Source organism: Condylura cristata, unplaced genomic scaffold (genome assembly GCF_000260355.1).
Source record: "Condylura cristata isolate star-nosed mole 26May11 unplaced genomic scaffold, ConCri1.0 scaffold00009, whole genome shotgun sequence".
Lineage (NCBI taxonomy): Eukaryota > Metazoa > Chordata > Mammalia > Eulipotyphla > Talpidae > Condylura > Condylura cristata.
Window position 1 is genome coordinate 23,225,848 of NW_004567110.1, and position 20,006 is coordinate 23,245,853.

The following is a 20,006-nucleotide window of genomic DNA, read 5'->3' on the forward strand; positions in this document are numbered from 1 at the left end:
TGAACATACTGCCGCCAACAAACATGAACATTTTGGACAATATATACAGTTAGACATATTTAGGAATTTATAGGACATTCTGCTATCAATCCTTGCAGAATAATCCTGAGTGATAAGAACAAAGTTGAAGCCATCAAGCTTCCTGATTTCAAAACATATCACAAAGATTCAGTAATCAAAAAATATTTTCCTTTGTGTTTTCCTCCTAGGAATTTTATAGTTTTAAATATTAAATTTAAAATATAAATCTGTTTTGAGCTGAAATTTGGGTATGCTGTAAGATAGGAGTTCAATTTCATTCTTTTGTATGTGGATATCCAGCTTTCCAAACACCAGTAATTAAAGAATCATTTCTCACTGGCAAAGGTTAGTTTCTAGTATATATATCAGTTTATTTCTGGGATTTTGTTTGTGTTTCATGAGTCCTGCTCATTGTAGCTCCCATGCTATCTACCTTGTCATGTTGCCTTCCTCAGTTTTTTTCTTTCATGTCCTTTTCACAACTTCCTCTTCTGGTTAAGTTGAATATATTTGCTACTTATATGTAAGTTAATATTGAAATTTCACAGTGAAAAAAAAAAACACCTAGATTCTTCTTTCATAGAATGGGCAGTGTAGTAGGAAAAGCCACCCTATTGATGAAAATGTTAATCCACTGTAGAAAATGTCCCCACAGTGCGGAGTTGACTGCATGGCAAGGGAAGTCCAGGGAGTGGGGAGGACCAAAGAGGCGACTGTGGAGGAAGTTACCTTGGACTTGCTGGGTCAGGGTCTTCACGGTACTAATGCTTAACATGTTGTGAAAGATTAGTGAAAGCTTACCGCAAAGGAGAATATCTAAGGGAGGGGGAGTAGATACACAAAGGCCCGAAAGTGATAACAGGATGTATGGTAAATTCACGGAAAGGGCTTTTTTAGTTTTTAAAGATTTATTTAGGTATGCTTATAGAGGTGGGATACAGGCCATGGGTATGGTGGGTGAGAGGATTCACCAGAGACAGAGTGGGGAGCGGAAAAGGCAGATCCACTGAAATACATTGCTGAGGGGAGCAGCCAGGTCAGGAGGGGTCTGACATGCCTTGTAGGTTAGCTCCCTGGCAGGGGGATGAACTCCTGCTGCAGTGGCTTCATAAGGCAGTGCTTTAACCCTTTGCACCACCAAGGAGAGCCTGGAAATGACTTTTTAGAGGGAAGCTCTCATACTGTGAGAGGGAAAAAGTGTGGAGAGACTGGCTTTGCATTTTAGGGGTTGCCTTCAGGCTACAGATTTATATAACAACAATGTGAGGCCACAATGGCATTTAACAATAACATCTTGAATATACTGTACTCAAACGTGTTTATGTTTTAGCCAGACAAGACAACAGGATATAGAAGTGTGCTGACCTGTGCTTAAAACGTTAATAGGTAGGCCATCTTGAAACCAACATGACCATTACCACCTCCTAGAACTATCCAAGTCTGACTCCAGCAAGCATTTGAAAAAAAAAAAAAAAAAAAAAACTATTGTTAGCAGTGGTCCTTCAGAGGGAGTGGATTACTGATTGAGCAATTTTCTCTCAGTTCCAACCCATCTTCTCTAGTTGGCTTTGCAAAGCTGGGGCTGATACTCTGCAAATTACGTTTCTCCTTTGCCATCTGTCTCCCAGTTACATTTGGCCAATAGTTAGGCTCTAGGGGAAGCTAAAAGACAGGCGAGGGAAGGAAGAATTTGTTGCTTTTTGTTTGGTTGCTATACCTGTCAGTGTCATCTCACCCCACAGTGGCTACTCCCCCGACTCCAGCAGTTTGTTCCAGTGTTTAGATTCTTCTGTCATGCTTAGAATCAACTTCACTGAGACTAATATGTATACACAAGCTGAAAAACACCCATCTCTCAGAGATCAGCATCTCAGCTCTGTTCTGATTCATGGGGTCTCCCACTTTAGTTTTGAGGGTAAAATAATTTAAATCACTTCTTATTATAGGATGGGAAAAATCTAGGAAAAGAAGCTGCTTCCTGGAGATATTATGTCTGTGTTTTTCATGTTTCAATTTCACTCCATGAAGTCCTCCAATACCTACAGTACTTAAATCTCCAATAATTTAGGATTGTCTAGCCAAATTTTTTTCAGTATTTTATTAAAGATTTATTTTATTTATTTATGCATACAAGAACTGGGCTATAGAGGTGTCCAGAGGTGCAGGGCAAGAAGTGGGGTGTAAGGAGTCACCAGATAGAGAGGGGAGCAGAACAGACTTACTAAGGGGAACAGCAGGACAGACAGGAGTACTATGGGGGTTAACTCCCTGACTGGGAATCAAACTCATGCTTCATTTGCTGCAAATAGCTTCATAGTGCTGAGCAATGTCCCCTGTCTAGCCAATTTCTTAAATTTCCCTGATTAAATATATATACATATATATATGTATATATGTATATATGTATCTATACATATATAGTGGCTTAGACAAATCTTCAGTGAATTATACAGATAGTTTCTCAAAAGTCTCTATAAGTCCACCTCTTTCCAAGATATTCCACAAAGTTGTTAAATATCAATTCATCTGCTCAAGCAGACAGCTGCCCATTCTCGGGTTCCACTTATGAGAGCTGTTTCTATGCCCAATCAGCATACCACACATGCATTTCAAAAACAAGACTCTATCTCTCTGTCCCTTGTGAAAACCACATAGAAGGCACTGTTTCACCCCTAAAAATGTTTGCTCCCCCTTCTCAAAATAAACAGAGACTGCACACAGATTTGGAGGAGGCTGAGGAACTTTCAGAGAAGAAGAGAATCAGAAAGCAGGTTTATGGTGTTACTCTGCAGCACCCTGGAAGTCTCTGGGTGGAGCCTCTGAAGAGCTAAGGGAAGGATGGGATATCTGTGGCTAGCAGATGCTGGGTGCACTTTCCCTCATTCTTTTCTCTTCTCTCCCTCCAACTTTCCCTCACCCCTTCAGCCAGTTGACCAGTTCCTGCTTCCTCAGTCTGTGGCAACAGTCTGTATTAACTCCTTCAATGGGGCATTTCTGATTTAGGGAAGCACAGGTTTAGGGAAGGATTCCTCCTTCTGTAACTGCCACAACATAGTTACAGTGATATCACCACCACCAAGAATAAACTTTAATAGCACTTTCTGTGTCTTTCATTGTTCTAAGTGCTTTAGTTCATTGTTCACTTAATCCTCACGGGCTCTCCTTAGTGACTCAACAGGCTAAAACAGCACAATGAAGCTATCTGCACCCACTGCAGCATGAGTTCGATTCCAGGCTAGGGAGCTAACCCAGCTGGTGTAGCAGATCTCCCCTGACCAGCTCGCTGCTCCCCTCAGCAGTGTATTTGTAGATCTGCCTGTTCGGCTCCCCACTCTGTCTCTGGTGAATCGTCTCAGCCCACCCCCACTACATCTGGACTGTACTCTAGTTCTTGTGTGCATAAAAAAAAAATCTTTAGGGAAAAAAAATCACTTAATCCTCACAATAGGGCAAAGAAAGGGGTGCCACTATGATCCCTATTTACAGATGATGAAAGTAAGGTACTCTGAGGGTCAGTGCTTTGCCTCAGGCTCCACAACTGCTCAGTGGCAGTCTTTATAGTGCTCTCCTAGGGAATAATGTCGTCTACAAGATACTCACTTCATTTATATAAGCAGGTTAAGAGCAAAAGACTGAAAAAGATCCATTATGCAAACATTAACTTAAGAAGAATGCAGCAATGGTTATGTCAATAACAGTTAAAGTCTCTGTCACTAGTGACAAAAGGAAACATTCCATGCCAGAAGGATCAGTGCAGTAGGAAGACACAATGATCTTAAATGTGTAAGATTCACACAACAGAATATCGAGATGCATGAAACAAAAGCTGATAGAGCCAAAAAGAGAAAAATATATTCCATAATTATAGCTGAGACTACAACACCCTGCTATGCAACTGACAGAACCATTAGAGAAAAAAAATCATAAAAGATATAAAAGAACTGAACAATAAAATCAACCATACCATAAATAATATAAAATTATTTAACATATTTACATATCATGTATATATACACATATATAGACATATACACTCATATATGTATAATATATAAGCCAGTAAATGTAATAAATTTAGACATAAAAATCTCAATATTAACAAATCATATACATATATACACAAACGCACACACGTTTATATACAGATAATATGTGCAAACATTATGTCTCCAATAATTAAACCAAGATAAACCAGCCCTGAACTATAGACAAACTATCACAAATGCAAAAGAGTTGACACAATACAGAATATATTCTTTGATCATATGAATTCAAACTACAAATTAACAGAAAGATATCAAAAAAGTTATTTACGTTAGAAAGAGACCACTGGGGCCTCCCTGGTGGTGCAAGGGTAAAAGTATCAGATTTATCAAGCTATCACTAGTAACTGTGGCCCGAGTTCCATCCATGGCCAGGAAAGTGACATACATGACCTGACAGACATCTCCTATCTTGACTGCTGTTCCCCACAGCAGTGTTTTTCAGTAGATCTGCCTGCTGTGTTCCCCACTCTGTCTTTGGTGAATCGTCTCACCACTTTACCCCCCACAACTCTAGCCTACACCCCAGTTCTTGTATGCACACACACAAAAAGAAAAATATTTTAAATAAGAAAAATAGACAACAAATTCTAAACAATTAATGGCTATTTAGAAAATATTTAAAAATATTTAAGACTGACTAAAAACTAAAATGTCATTTAAAAAATGTGAGACATAGATGATGAAGCAATTATACAAAATTTATAGCTTAAATGATCACAATTGAAAGAAAGGTCTCAAATCAATAATCTTATATCCTACCTCAAGAAACTAAATAAAGAAAAAAAACACACACAAAGAAAGAAGAAAGGAAATAATAAAGAACAAACATCAATAGAACTGAAAATAACTCAGAAAATCAATGCCACAAAAAGATATTTTTTTTAAAAAATCAGTAAAATTGGTAAACCTCCAGAAAATCTAACAAAGATACAATGAAAGAAGACATAAATTATCAATATTAGGAGTAAGCAGGATGTTAGTACAGATTCCAAACCATTAACACAATAGTAGAGTATTACCAACACTTTGACTTCATAAATTGACAATGTAGAAAGATGAACTATTTTATAATAGTTATCAGACAAAGGAAAAGGCCCTAAAAAGGACATCTCCAGCCTCAAAGTAGTTTTACTGGAGGATTTTACTGAATATTTAAAGGAGAATTAACATTAACGTTATACAATCACTTCCAGAAAATGAAAGAGGAGAAAACCCTTCCTGACTCATTTTAAGAGACTAATAATATCCTGATACCAAAACTAGACAAAGACAATATAAAATAATATATAAACCAATATCTGTAATAAATTTAGACATTAAAACTTCTCAATAAGATTTTAACAAATCACTTATGGCAATGTGTAAAAAAATGATTCATCGTGGAGAAGTAGGATTTATTCAGGCATGTGAGGCTAGGTCAGCATTTGACAATTAATCATATGATCCTATCAATTGACAGAGGAAAAGTATTTGGCAAAAATTCAACACCCATTCATGATAACAATTCTCAGCAGCCAGGAATAGACAAGAACTTCCACAGCTTGATTAAGAGCATCTATATGAAAACATAGTTAACATATCTAGTAGTGAAAGACTGAATGTTTTATCTCTAAGATTGGGAACAAGATAAGAACATCCACTGTTACCAGTTAGAGACAATATGTGCTGGAAGTTCTATGATTGTGATAAAGCAAGAAAAAAAAAATGGTGTATAATTTGGAAAAGAAAGAATAAAATTATCTTTATTTACAGAAATATGATTGGCTCCATAGAAAATTCCAAAGAAACAATATAAACAAAAAAGAATTAATAAGTGGGTTTAGTACTTTTGCAAAGAACAAAAAATAATACTCAATAATCAGCCATGTTTCTATATAATCAAAATGTATATGTAGGAAACAAAATCGAAAGTAGAATTATCATTCATAGTAATTTATCAAAATGAAATATATATAAATTTAAGACAATATTTACAAATTCTGTGAGCTGGAAATTATAAAAATGTTGAAAAATCCTAAAGAAAAAACTAAATAACTAGGACACAGATTGGAAAACTAAAATATTAAAGATGTCAATCTTCCCCAAAGTTATTGGTTCAATGTAATTCCTGTTCAAAACCCAGTAAATATTTGTAGACATATGTTATTCTAAAATTTGTCCAGAAGGTACAAGCTTTAGGATAACTATAATAATTGTGGAAATAAAAGTGACACAGGAAGATTCAATTATTCAATATTAGACCCTCTACTTAGCACCATTTTAAATGTTCTGCACTGAAGTTAAGTCTTTAAAGGAAAGTTCAGTCTAAAAAACATTGTTAAGCATCATTTTAAATGGAAGAGGGATAGACATGTTGATTGATGCAACAGAATAGGCTAGTAAACCCAAAATAGATGCGCAGGGGAGAAAATAAACATTGTAGAGGAAGGGTAACCTTTTCAATACATGGTGCTGAATAACTACACATTCAAAGGCGAAAAAAAAAAATCTTTACCTAAATTTCATACCTTATCAAACTAACTCAAAATGGGACCTAATATAAAGGCTATAGAAAACAAAAAGGAGTAAATTTTTGCTATCTGTGGCTATGCAAAGAAATCTTCAGTGAATCAAAAGTTCAGTTTTTAAAAGCTCCTCTGAAAGAAAGACAATAAATAGGATCGCTTCAAAATTTAAAGCTTTCAATCTGTACTCTATGAAGAGGATGGAAGACGTTACAGAATTAGAGAAAATAACTGCAAGCCAACTATCTGACAAAAACTTTATATATAATATGTTCTTTAAAATCCTAAAAGGTCAATATTAAAAATCAAACAGCCAGAAAATTACCTGGCAATGGTCTGGAAAAATTAGATCACTTATTTATTCTTCTGGGATGGCTGGGGGAACTACTGTCAAGAAAATAGCCTCAATGGTTAAGAGTCACATTATAAACATTCAGAATAACAGTTTAGAGATGAGTATACACAGAACCACCTGGTCATCAAATAACTTCACTAACATCCATGAATTAAAGCCCTTCCAATAAAATCATGTTTCATTGTTTTTTAAAGATTTATTTATTTGTTCATACAGAACTAGGCTTCAGGTCAGAGGCTCAGGGGCAGCGAGAGGCTTCACCAGAGACAGAATGGGGAGCAGTACAGGCAGATGTACTGAAATACACTGCTGAGGGGAGCAGTGGGCGGGTCAGGAGAGGTCTGCCTCGCCATGTGGTCACCTCCGGGCAGGAGGGGATCAAATTCATGAGGAAGTGGCTTTAGCTTCTTAGTGCTGTGCTTTAACCCGCTGCACCACCAGGGAGGGCCCATGTTTCATTTTTTTTTAATGATTTTTTTTAAGACTTATTTATTTATTCATACAGAACTGGGGTACAGGCGGAGGGTGAGAGGATTCACCAGAGACAGAGCGGGGAGCAGAACAGGCAGACTGACGAAGTACACTGCTGAGGGGACCAGCAGGCTGGTCAGGAGAGGTCTGCAGCGCCACGTGGATCTCCTCCGGGGCAGGCGGGGATCGAACTCATGCAGAAGTGGCTCAAGCTTCTCAGTGCTGCGCTTTAACCCGCTGCACCACTAGGGAGGGCCTATATGTATTTATATAGGGCCTATATGTTTTTATATAGGGCCTATGTTTTTATATAGGGCCTATATGTTTTTATATAGGGCCTATATGTTTCTATACAGGGCCTATGTTTATATTATATAAGGCCTATATGTTTTTATATAGGCCCTCCCTGGTGGTGCAGCGGGTTAAAGCGCAGCACTAAGAAGCTTGAGCCACTTCCGCATGAGTTCGATCCCCGCCTGCCCCCGAGGAGATCCACGTGGCGCTGCAGACCTCTCCTGACTGGCCGCTGCTCCTCTCAGCAGTGTACTTCGTCAGTCTGCCTGTTCTGCTCCCCGCTCTGTATCTGGTGAATCTTCTCACCCTCTGCATCTCTGGCCTATACCTCAGTTCTATATGAATAAATAAATAAATCTTTAAAAATAAGCTTACATATAGTTTATATCATAGTTCCTTTTCATACAATGGATGCCTTCTCAGGTGTAGTTCCAGTAAAATAATCACCACCAATTGACCCCAAGCACCATCAATCTAGTCCCTTGTGCTCTCCCCACCCCTGTTTTGATCCCCCTTCCTCCTCCTCACCTGCAGATTGTCTCTGATTTATAGTTGCCTGTTTATTTTTATTGTTCTTTTTAATAGTCATATTTCTCCAGTTTCCTAAAACCACACCAAAAAACAATGTGCATCCCTTCCTGACTTATTTCTTCCATCAACACTCATCCCCTCTGGAGTAAATTGTTTTAGCAGTATTAGCTCCTACCCTATTCTGCTTAGCTTTACTCTATCAGTTATTGCCACCCCTGGTATTTTTAAATTCTCTCTCTAATACCATTATCTCTACAACAAATACATATGTTGAAACCTCTTCCTAAAATGTGTACTCTCCTCCAGTTATTCCCTCTTTTCTTGTCAGTCAAGCCCTGGAACAAAATTATCTACTTGGCCTTATCATACCCTTGTCAATATATTTATTTATGCATATACGAACTGGGGTACAGGCCAAAGGCATGGGGTGGGGGTGAGAGAATTCACCAGAGACAGAGTGGGGAGAGCAGAGCAAGAGATTGAAACACCGCTGAGGGGAGCAGCAGGTGAGACAGGGGAAGTTTGCTGAGCCATGTGATCCTGGCCTGGGATGGCACTGGTGCTGCAGTGGCTGAGGGCAGCATCATAGTGTTGTACTTTCACATCCTGAAGAACCCACTTTTCTCATTTTAAATTAATTCCTTAACTCACTAGTCCATTTTCTGCCAACGAATCACTGAATCTGTTGAACCAAGGTGACGTATAATCTCGGAATTACTAAATCCAACTCTATTCTCATCTCACTACTAACAGCAGAATTTGACCCACCGACCATGTCTCTTTTCTTAAATTCTCTTCACTTGGTGTCTGTGATCCCCTTATCTCCTGGATTTTGTTGGTCCTCTTTGACCCATTTTTTTTTAACTCCTTCGAAAGCATCCCTTCCTTTTTTCTCCTTTAATATTAGTGTTTTTCAGTATTATCATATGCTTCTCTTGTTCTCTATATAACCCTTGTTTGTCACCCACACCACAGACTTTGGCTGCACTTTCTGCTCATGATATTCAAATTTGTCTCTCCAAACCAGGTGTCTCTCAATCATAAACCCATATCCACCTTGATGTTATTTAATTATCTTAAACTCAAACATTCCAAAGTGAATGGATCAGCCTCTAAGTTTCTGTAATTTTTCTGTTAACTAATCTGGTCTTTTTCTCAAGTTCCACATCACCACTAATTAATAAGGAACATAATTAACTAAAAATCCCATCAAGGAATTTAAACAGCCCTTTAAAATAATACTCATCATTTTATTTGGATAAGAATACCCAGGCTCTCAGAGAAGCACCTCTATTGTGCTTCTCCTCCTAAGATGATGTGTCTGTTGGTAGGCAGTTGCATTGCTGCTGGAACCTAGTACCTGGCCCCATGGCAGTCATTTAGGCTCTTCTTGTGATTTGAAATCTACCTGGGTCTTTTTGACACTACAGACTGCTCTAGAATTTGACTGAAATTACCTTGGGTAATTTCAAAAGCTTGGATCAAGTTTTTCAATTTTAGCATAAAGATGCCTAGTCTCACTCCTATGAACCTCTCTGATGTGCTCATAAACCAGATCAGCTAATTCTGGAAACAGGAATCACTCAGAAAAGCAAAGGGTTCGGGGGACTCCCTTGAGTGACCATGCTGATCAACTACATTGCCCTTTGATTGGTCTAAGATCATCTTCAAAGGTAGCTCCACTCAGTGGTGTCATGGGTCTACGGAGCAGATAAAGGTAAAATGTTCCCTTCCACCTTAAAAATGATTCTGTTGTATGTCTCAAAGAAGGAAAATATCACTGCACCCTAGTTATACTTCCTTGCATCCCTATTTCTCTCTTCTTTCTCCTTCCCACTACTATATGACATTGAAAAGGGTGGGTTTTCTTTTCTTACCCTTATTTTCTCATACTTCAGCTAAGCCTTAACAGTGGCCAGTGATACCGCCCATGAGCCAGAGACCATCCTTGGTTGTTGGATAGAATGGGAAATAACAAATTTGGGAAACTGTCTTCAGGGATAAACACCTGTCTTGTTGCTTAATTCTGTTTTGACATTCAAAACCTGGGTCAAAACATACACTTATTTATATCTCTTTGAATATCTTCTGAAACATTTCTAACATCTCTCTCTCTCCCTGTTTTCCTCACATACAAAATCAGATCAATGGCTGCCTTAGACCAAGAGAATGAAGGTCATGTACCCAGCAAGAAAAAAAAGAAAATTACATCCAAAATATTTAACTATTAGCACTGTTAAAAAGGATTTAAACATATAGTATACAGTTTCATATTCCCGTTTTTAAGACTGAAATTTTCTGTACTATACTTCACTCTAAAACACTCTCCTATTTCATGCCCATTATTCAAAATCATCTCCTCTCTCAAATCCCTCCTTAAAACTTCTCTGAAACCTTTTATAGGAAGGGAGCCTAGAGGGCTTTTCTTAAAGACAAGAAAGCAGGCTGAATTTAAATAAAAGACAGAATAAGATAGACCAAGCATATAGTAAGAAAAAAAATTAATAAGCTCACCTCTTGCAAGTAGCTTTTTCCATTGAGTTTTTACATTTTAACTCCTTGTTTTATTTTTATCTCTAGTGTAGAAATATTCTTCATGGATTGTAATGCTTTTCATTTTGAAATACATCAAATTCATTTCAACCTCTACTAATAACAGTAGTAAATTTAAAATAAAATACCAGTAAATGTCACATTGAATTTCCTTCTTACACAGATATAATAATGCCTTTTCCCAGACCTTCTCCAGGAATCAATGAGGGTTAAATGGATAAAGTTTTAGGATGATTTAAGCTTATTAAGGAAACAATATGAATTATAATAATTCCCATCTCTTCTGAGTTCACAATTCCTTGAACTAGTTTTTAATTCTCCATAGTTAAAGGCTCTCTTGGGTTCTCCTATGTTCAGATGTTACATAGCTCTATGCAAATTAGTAAGATAAAATATTTGGATTAAAAATAGTATTAGTAAATAGTTAATGGCATACAAACAGAAAGTGAAGCAAAAGAGTACAAATTAAGTATGGTCTTTGAAATATGAATTTTAATTGCAGACAAAATTGTATTTGTGTAAAAATGTAATAATATGTAAAACTCTCTTTGTCCTCTTTTAAATTTGTAAAATAATATTCTATCTAGAAGTAAATTTGTTCACATAACTGATATGGCTCATGGTGTAATTTTTAAGAAAGTCCCAAGGTTGCACAGCACGCTGTGTTGGCCTTGAGGGCTCCTAGTACCAGGATACAAAAAGGCAAAGGAGGTTTTCAATTTCAAGTTTGCTTAATCAGTTGAATTGAACATGAATTACATCTCACTTTTCTAAAAATAGGGAAATGTGGAAATGTGCATATATCTTAGGACACTCATTATAGCTTTACATTATAACATTAAATTTGCATATGTCTTAGGACACACTTTACATTATAGTTTATAAAAAAGACCTTAACAACTATAAATCATGCACCCTCCATATCTTGATGAGTTAAGAATGACAGATTCATCAATAAAGAATGGTACAAGATATTATCCCAAAAGGATGCACCCAGTGTTCCACTGTGGATAGCAGGTTTATAAACAAGAGGCCTAAAAATCACGTTTCATTATAAAGTTCCCAAACATACATGATATGGAATTTTTCTTTCTATTTTGTCATACTGGAAATTATTTGATACTTGGTTTAAAAGAAGCCAGTGAAGCGAATATAGACCTGACAACATCTCACTTCCCCTTGTATTAGAGAAAGAAGACGTTAAAAGTCTGTCTCTTTTTCCCCTAACTGGCCTTATTTTTTGATAGAATAACTGAATAGAATGTATAAATATTGGCAGCTTCTAGAGTTGTGCTTCCTCCTGAGCCCACCAGGCATGGAAAGGAGTATGCAAGCTTTTCCAAGTGAGCCTGGAGGGGTTCATTTGGCAGGGTTCAAATCTCTCATGAGAACAAGCTACAGCCATGATGAAAAATAAAAGTTAAATAAATCCTGACTTATTCAGAAATAGGCACCTGACTTTTTTAACAATCAGGGTGTCTTTGTACTTTCAACTGCTACGGAGATGTCCTCACTTCAAATATATCAGATGACACTGGGGGGCATTCATGTTTTCCTCCTTGTCCAGCAAAACTTCACCAACTGTGCAAGTCCTATAGACAAGAGCCACGTTGCGTGGGCTGGCTGAGCCTGGTATGCAGCATCTGCCTTCCAGAACACAGGACACACTCTGTAAGAGTGTGGAATGTTTGTTTCCCTATTTGCTACTATTTTTCTATTTAGTGATTTAGAAGCTCACAAGAAAATTTTTAAGTTATATTGAAAATACTAATATCTAGATAAATCCCCTCACATACACCCTGTCCTTCCCTCCTCCAGCTTTCTCTCTATATGTATGGTAAAGCACTCTGGTCATCTCAGAACTCTTGTTCTTCCTTCTGCAGGAACAGCTCCTCCCGCATTACAGCATTCAGATCCCTGCTCAATTGTCACCAACTCAGAGCTCTTTCCTACCTGCATGTTGTTTCTCACCCTGACGTTTACTTTTCTTCACAGCATTTGTTGTCAATACTGTGTTTATTTAGGTTTAATATTCTTAATTTTTTTTCTCTTAGTTACATTGAAAATACAGGTTGCATGAGATCAGAGAAGTTGTACATTTACTGTAGCCACTGTATATACTGCAGATGCTTCTTAAATTATTTTCTAGTTTGTGAATGGTTATTATTAAAGTAGAAATGAACTGGATAGATCATACCAAGACTTAAAACTATTATATAAATATAAAAATGATAGAGAACACTATGTACATTATGAATACAGCTTACAAAAAAGAAAAAAAAAAGCTCACTTTCCCTATAATATTAATTTTATATGCATGCTAGCATTTTGTTTTTTTTTTTAAGAGAAATTGTTGGAAGAGGTACAAGACGAAACTACTCTGCATTGAATTAAACTAATTAGAAAAAAATATCAAAACAAATATCTAATGTAGGCAGCAAAATACTTTTTGCTCTGAAATAGCATCATTTAAAAGAATTCTGCAAATTAAAGTTTGGAGTTCTTTCTAAAATTTTGATATATTTTCCCACCTAAAATGGTATTAAGTGGATTCACTGTGGAGTAAGCCCTACATTTACTCTTCTCTGGATGGGTTGGAGTCATCTGTAACAAAAATAATAGGATGTTGTGGTTATTGACAACATGGATTTGGCCTAGCAAACACAGCAATGTTAATAATACATCACCATAAACTCAGAAGGTTTTACTGTGGTTGTTCTCTCCTTCCTATTCACTTCCTTGCAGACATAAACTTAAATCATTTACAGGTTAACATCTCAGTGACACAGACCAGACTGTTTTCTCGTTGAGAACACAATATTCAAAACTTTCATCTACTTTTAGGGTTGACTCATATAATATTTCCCTCAATTCTGGGGTACTTTAAGTTTCTGCAATAATGTCTTTCTGGAACATTTATTGGGCAGTTTGTCACAGCCTCTAACAAAATGCCCTTTTGGTGATCATTAAGCCATGATCCTTTGCCATGCTTAGACTCAAGGGATATGTCTAATTAGGTTATCCTGAAGCATCCTCTATTTCTATTGTGGTAACAGTGGCTTACACTATGCAATTCAGAGTTATAGAATCACACCTCTTCCTTCAGACATATGTTACCATACCATGCCCACCATGGTCTTATTTCTTCAGCAGCTAGAACACTGTCAAGCACATTGCAAGATTTTATCATTGTGTAAAGAACACTGCCTGAAGTATTCGAGCCTTCCCTCATTATTTGCTATGTTTAGTGATACTGGACAATATGTTTAATCACAAGTTTCTAAACACATAATTAAAACTTCTGTGTTGTGAGATAGGGCAGCACTTGCAAGAATAAGATTTATTACAGATGATGATACAAACACCAGACAGATGAATTTGGTGACCCCCAAGTATCAGTACTTATAGGCTTTCCTTTTGAACTGGTCATCATCAGAATGAATCATCCGGGATCTTCCTTAGGGGCTTCAGCCTGACTTACATGAATATTTGTGTTTAGTAGATGAGAGGGTTTGGGGCTCAACAAACATTTTGTAGGTTTCCACTTAATCTAGCTATTGCCACCACAGTGCTGCCTCAGCCATGCATGGTGCTTTAGGACCAGAGTCACTCATGGCTAACCTTTCCAAATACCACAGCTGTCTCTCACTATGAGGAATAGTGGGCAAATGTCAGGCTGTGAGGAGGGAGAGAAATGTGAGGGATGTAATGGTATTTCAACCTGTTTCTTTAATTTCAGATCTACCTTATACCATCTATCGTTACAGGATCTCTTGTCTCCAGTTTCCTGAGATTTTCCAGAGTTCTGCTCGAGAATTAGCTGTTTCTTGGCAAGACAGTAAGTTTTCAGTTTTCTGTGGTTTGCTAAGTCAGTCCTCACTCATCCATCTGCTCAATATCACTGAGAATTTTGTTATCATCTTTCCTGTACTTTCATCACTTTTTTCCCTTGGTCCTTGCCTGTTGAAGCCTCATTGTAGTGGGTTTGTGGAGGAATCAGAGATAAACATGCATGCTTAGTATTCCATAAATTTACTGGAATACTTCCCTGAATTTTAAGATGAAATTTATGGAGAACGTCCAAGCACTACCACAAAACTGTCCATGGTCAAATCTCAAGGAAAGAAAAGCTGTTAGGATAAATATTGTATAGAACTAAGTATATAAAAGGACTGGCCTTTTTCAGTGAAATAAACCCATTTAAAACACATAAAGTTAGATTTCAGATCCTTAGGCATTATAAGCCAGATTTTGTTCAGCATCACTTTATGTCAAAAAAGGAATCATGACTTAAATCAAGATCTTTTGATTCAACAGCTTCTGAAATGTTGACTATTTTCTTCAATATTTTTCTCAAAAATTATTCTTATCAAACCGAATACACTCTGTTGACAACTATTTTTTTCTATTGGGTTGTGCTTCAAATGCTATCTTGGTAATAAGTGTCATTTTACATAGGCTATTATACACAGCATGGAGAACAGAAGGATGGCGTCCTCGTCAGATGGGAATGGTATTCCCATGATACAGGGAAATAGTTGCACCAATGACAAAATATTAAGCAATGGAAAAAAGGACCCTTTGATTTTAAGAAAACTATACCTCTATCATAAATTAATAACTGAATTTCATGTTCGTAAACTGATATAGAGAGAGGCAATTACATCCAGAAGGAAACTGATCCAAGCCAAAAGCACCCAGGAACACAGGCAGACCAAAGCTAAGAAGAGACTCCTAGTGAATGGGAGCTGTTCAAGTTCAGGAAAAGGAAAGCAATCTCAAGATTCTGAACTATCCAAAAGGAGGGATGGTATATAAAGTAATTGTGGGGTTACTGTAGAGAAACTACAGATGAAAGACTGAAAGAAGAAAAAACAGCCTAAATTGAAGGGCTATATAAGGGAATCTATTGTGATGTCTGCTTTGTAGAATTAACCAGAGAAATGGATGATGCAGTGGAAGTCTTGAAAATAACTTGGTTCCTCACTTTCATTCTGCATGCAAATGCAATCCAAGTATGTAGCTATTACTTTAAAACTTTCAAGAATGTCTTTCATTCATTCCACTCCTCCACAGACATAGGGCTAGTCTCCTGCACACATGCAGACAACAGAGGGGAGCACAGCTATTCCACTGGCTGCCCTCAACTGCGAAGAACATCCAGTCCTCTTTTGTTCTTCTGTAGGCATCACCAACAGATTTGCTGCAGACACAGGGAATGAATATAATGAAGAAGGAAAAAATCAATACCAATCATTGTGGTTTTTAAAATTTAATTCATCATCATGGAGAATTTCTCACTGGCTTACTATTCCTCGGATCCTATCAGGCTTCCACTGTATTTGGACAAAACCTTTTAATTTTTGTCCACTTTCCTCCCATCAAATCGTCTTTCTACATAACCTCTCTTCTCATCTTGATCCTAATGAGCACACCTCTGCTTTTGGAGATCCATTTCAAACTCGTTTTCCTTTTCATGTTTCTGGCTTCTATTTTATCTTGGCTTTGCTATCTTTTACAAAATCAAAATGCCACTTATGTGTTCTTTTTGAAAAAGGAGCGATGTTCTTCCCAAGGTGATCTTAATTTTTTCATCTCCGTAGAACAATTTATTCAAACTACCTATAGTTTTTATTCATCTCCCAAAATGTTAACATTCTGTCAAGTAATCGATGCATGTAGAAAAAAATAATTATATAAAGCAAAGCAACATTTACATAATTTACTCCTCTATTCTGCAGTTACTTTCATAAGGCAAATTCTTTTAGGTATTTCTTTTTAGGTAAAAAGAAATGTATTATGCAAAAGAAAATGTTCTAATTATGCTTATTTAGGCAAAGTTGGTTTACACCATTGTTTATTTCAGGGATTATATGCTCACACCTCTATGCATCACTCCATGGCCACAACCCAAGTGCCAACAATCCTCCACAATGCTCCATGACGCTCCTTGTCTCCCCCACCCCCATGCAAACCTCCCTTTCAAACTGTTATTACAATGTCTAAATGTCTTCAAATGGTTGCCTTAGCTTAAAACATTAGAAATTTATTAATAATTTAAATATTAATCGATGACTGAACATTAAAGCTTTATTTAATCTACCTTCTTTTATCTCATCTTTTGTTTTCACTATTTACCTTTAACAAGAAATTGATATGACATTTGTAAAGATTATTCATTGTGCTTTTTCTCCCCCAAATTTGTGTTCTATTCTCTATATTCTGTGTGTGTGTCACTGTTATTCATTACCTCTTAGGTATTCATTTCATACGGAGAGAGAAAAAAAGTCAAATTATTGGCTTCAAGTTTCACCATAACCAAGACAACCAAGGTTTTTAAATTGGCAAGAGCTGTATGTTTTTGACTGTAAGGTGAAAATGTTAAAACAGTTGTCAGAGTTTGTGTAGCAAAAGAATAGAGAAAAAAACAAAACCAAAACCAAAAACAAAAACAAAACTAGAAATCCCTGACCTGCTTTGGGTAAGGGAAGAAGTTCAGACAAGAAAGCTTCAATACCTACAACTAAACCAGATGTCATACACTTTCAGACATGGGTATTTTTTTTTCTCCAAAAATAAAAAGAGGAGGAAAAATAGAAAGAGAAGGAAAAGGAAGAAAAAGAAAATAGGAGCAGAAAATAAAGCAAGTGGAAGAGAGGGGAAGAATTTGCACATCACAGACTACACCTTGTGCTCTAATCTGTCACTTGGAGCTAGCTCATGGAACAGCCTTTTCATACCACCAATTTTAACCTTTCATGTGTCAACAACTTTAGATCTCTTGTCACTACATACTGGTTTAGAGATATTAAGTTCTCCATTCTTTCCCTCTCATCTTTCCCTTCAACTTCCAAATACATCTGCCAAATCTGTTTTCTTTTTTTCTTTTAATATTATCAAAGTTGGAAATTTTCTTTTCTGCTGCCTGACACTGTCTTCTACTTATTGTGCATAAATTAAATCTAAAACCAGAGAATAAACAAGTAATTATTACTTACATAAATAGATCTTAATGCCCAGTTGTTGAAGTGCAGAGATTTAGTTCCTTTACCATAGATCCAACAGAAGATTCTCAATAACTAGTTCGTTTCTGAATGTTTGGTAAAATTCATTTGTAAATCCATCTGATCCTGGGCTTTTATTCTTGGGGAGGGTTTTAATTACTGCTTCAATTTCACTGCTTGTAATTGGCCTGTTTAGGTGTTCTATTTCTTCTTTACCTAGCTTTGGATGATTGTAGATTGTAGGGACTTGTCCATCTCTTCTAGATTGTTGAAGTTGTTTGCATATAGCTGTTCATAGTATTCTGATTATTATTTTGATTTCTGCTGTACCTGTTGTGATTTCACCTCTTTCATTTATGAGCCTGTTTATTTGTGCTTTCTCCTGTTTTTTGTTTGTGAGCCTGGCTTGGGGTTTGTCTATTTTGTTTACTTTTTCAAAGCACCAACTTTTGGTTTTACTAATTTTTTGGATTGTTTTTCTGACTTCTATTTCATCTTTGACTTTTATTATTTCCTGTCTTCTATTGATTTTGGGGTTATTTAGTTGTTTTTCCAGTTCTTTAAGGTAGGGGGTTAGGCTATTTCTTTGAATTGTTTCTTTCTTCTTTATTAGTTTGTATTGCTATGTATTTTCTTCTTATAACTGCTTTTAATATAGCCGATAAGTTTGTAGAGTTGTGTCCTTGTTTTCATCTTCTCAAAGAATTTTTAAATTTATTCCTTGATGTTCTTGTTGATCCAATGGTCCTCTAGTAGTGTGGGTTTCAATATCCATGAAATAGGTGGGTTTCTTGCCTTCTTCACAGGGTTAATTTTTAGTTTGATTCCTTCATGGTCAGAGAAGATAATTGGTATAATTCTGATCTCAGTGTATCTATTGATATTTGACTAGTGTCCCAGTATGTGGTCAATCCTTGAGAATGATCCATGTGGATTTGAAAAAAATGTGCACTCATATTTTTTTGGATGCAGTGTTCTATAGAAGTCTGTTAAGCCCAAGAGTTCTAGGTCAGTTTTGTAATTAGCTATCAAGGGTGCATTTTCAAACTTGTCTTTATCTGACTCTTAGTTACTTTATATTCCACATAGCAGAGACACCATCTGGTACTTACCTTTCTCCTTTTGACTTATTTCACTTAGTGTTAACCCTTTCAGTTCCACACATGTTGTTGCAAACAGTGTGAGTTTATCTGTTTTGATCACTAAGTAATATTCCATTACGTATGTTTACCACATCCTCTTGACACACTCATCTGTTTTAGGGCACATAGGCTGCTTCCATAATTCAGCTATAGCAAATAGTGTCACCATAAACTTGGAAGTGCAAGTTCCCTTTCTAATCGGTGCTTTTGAATATTTTGTGAAGATGCCTGATAGTGGAATTACTGTGTCAAATGGCAGACCCATTTTTAACATTGTGAGACACCTCTATACTACTTTCAATAATGGCTAGACCAGTCTGCATTCTCACCGGCAGTACGGGAGAGTTCCCTTTCCTCTATATTCTCAACCAAACTTGCTGCTTCTGGTCTTTTTAGGATGGACCATTCTCACAGGTGTAAGATGGTATCTCATGGTGGAGCAGGAGTTGTTAATAAGTCAATTTTATAAGGACTGAAGTTTCAGAAAATTCTTTCTGAAATCTTACTAAATTTCCTGCCCCGTATGCCAAGGTCCCAGGTAGGTTATCTTTCATCTGTGTTTCAATGGGAGCTCTCATAAAACTCTTAAAAATGACTCCAATAGGAACCTTTTTCCTATTGTTAATATGATTAGTGTGAGGCAGCTGCTAAAATGGATCTGCATGGTCCTTGCCACCTGTTACTCAGGCCCTTATATGTCCTACTTTTGAGCACAGACATTACATAGTCAATCATTTCTTTAGAATATAGTATGCTAAAAGTGATCATATGTCACTACTGAAACAAAGTTACCAACAGAACACATTCTCCACATTCCCATTCCCACAAGCTCTCTCCCTCTCTCCCTCACCTTCCTAATTCTGATGTAAGTTGCTCTCTGTGGCATTCCTTGTGGAGGGCCCCATGCAACAAGAAACTAAGGGAGATCTTTGGTCAACAGCCAGTGAGGAACTGAAACCCTCACTCTCCAACAGCTCAAGAAGGAATGAATCTTACATTACTGGGACAAACTATATGACTCCGATTAGACACAGGCCCTCCTTCAGTCAGCATTGAAATGCCTGAAGCCCCAGGTGACACCTTGG